At 61.0% G+C, this 1,149-nt stretch overlaps 1 protein-coding gene across 2 annotated transcripts in view; it reads right to left on the reverse strand.

Annotated features, from left to right (window-relative positions):
• Nucleotides 1-1,149, reverse strand: part of MFGE8 (milk fat globule EGF and factor V/VIII domain containing) — a 19,370-nt gene that overhangs the window by 7,511 nt on the left and 10,710 nt on the right. The window lies entirely within an intron of this gene.

Consider the following 1,149-nt stretch of genomic DNA (forward strand, 5'->3'; position numbering starts at 1 on the left):
GGGGCAGGCTGGGAGCCAGGGCTGCCAGAAGGTTCCAGGGCAGGCCAGCCCGGCGCTCCTGGCATTACCAGAATCTCCTGCAAGGCTGTGGCAAGTGGGCTCATCTTCACAGAGCACCGAGAAACAATATGTTGGGGGGGGTGGGGGACAGGTTGGGACTGACCAGTAGGAGAGAATGCTCTTCTTCGTGTCCCTGGCCCCCCGGGAGACCCACCACGCCCAGCCCCAGCCCCAGCCCCAGCCCCGGGCCCCCAGGCTGGCTCTGGGAGGAGGGCACGTCAGGTGGCAGTGAACCATACCGGTTTTGTACATAAAGCACTAAGCAAATCTGCCTGGACTTTTCTACAGTCCCCCAGGCGGGACTTCTCTGGGCAGAACGTGCGTGTCATTCTGTTTCCTCTCAGATTTTTCGCCCCTTCCAACTACTGGCCCTAACTCAGCCACCTGCGAGGTTCCTTCCCGGCCAAGGGGCTGTCACCTTCACCAGTACCCCAAGGATGTGGTCCTAGGGGGCCGGGCCCCTCTTACCCCCCAGGTATCCCCCAAAGAGAAGCCAGGGACAGATCTACTCTTGATCCAACCCCCCAGGTTCCTGCTGAGCTCACTCGCAGGGACAGTGAGGCCAGGCAGCCCAACTCCGAGCTGGCTGGGGGAGGGGCTGAGCCAGGATTTGCACCCAGGTCTGGCCTTACCCCCATGAGTCCACACTCTAAGGGATGCAAGCATGGATTCTTTGGGCCTGTGGGTCCCTGTAGGCTCCAAGAAAGCCCCACCTAACAAGCTGCAGTGGTCCCTCTGGGGCCCCTCCGACTTTTGTGGTTTTCTTCTGCCTTCTGCCCCAGGAGCTGCCGGGTCCAACCCGGGGCAGAAGGCTAGGGGGGTGATTCCAACACGGGGATACCCACGGTCACCTTGGCTCCCAACACCGTAATTAGAGGCACACCTGACCCCACCCAGGGCTCTGTCTGCCCTGGTGACCCCCCCTCTACCGCACACACACATGTATACATTCCTCTACCCAGGATCTCAAAAGACATTGGCCACATCACCCAGCCCCAGCGACAGGCCCTTGGTGCCACCTCTGAGCTGAAAGGAAAAGAAGGCACTTTACCTGCTCTCTTCCAGGCCCCGGCACCCACTCAACTGGCC

This window comes from Crocuta crocuta, unplaced genomic scaffold, assembly GCF_008692635.1.
Source record: "Crocuta crocuta isolate KB4526 unplaced genomic scaffold, BGI_CrCroc_1.0 scaffold7, whole genome shotgun sequence".
NCBI classification, from domain to species: Eukaryota; Metazoa; Chordata; class Mammalia; order Carnivora; family Hyaenidae; genus Crocuta; species Crocuta crocuta.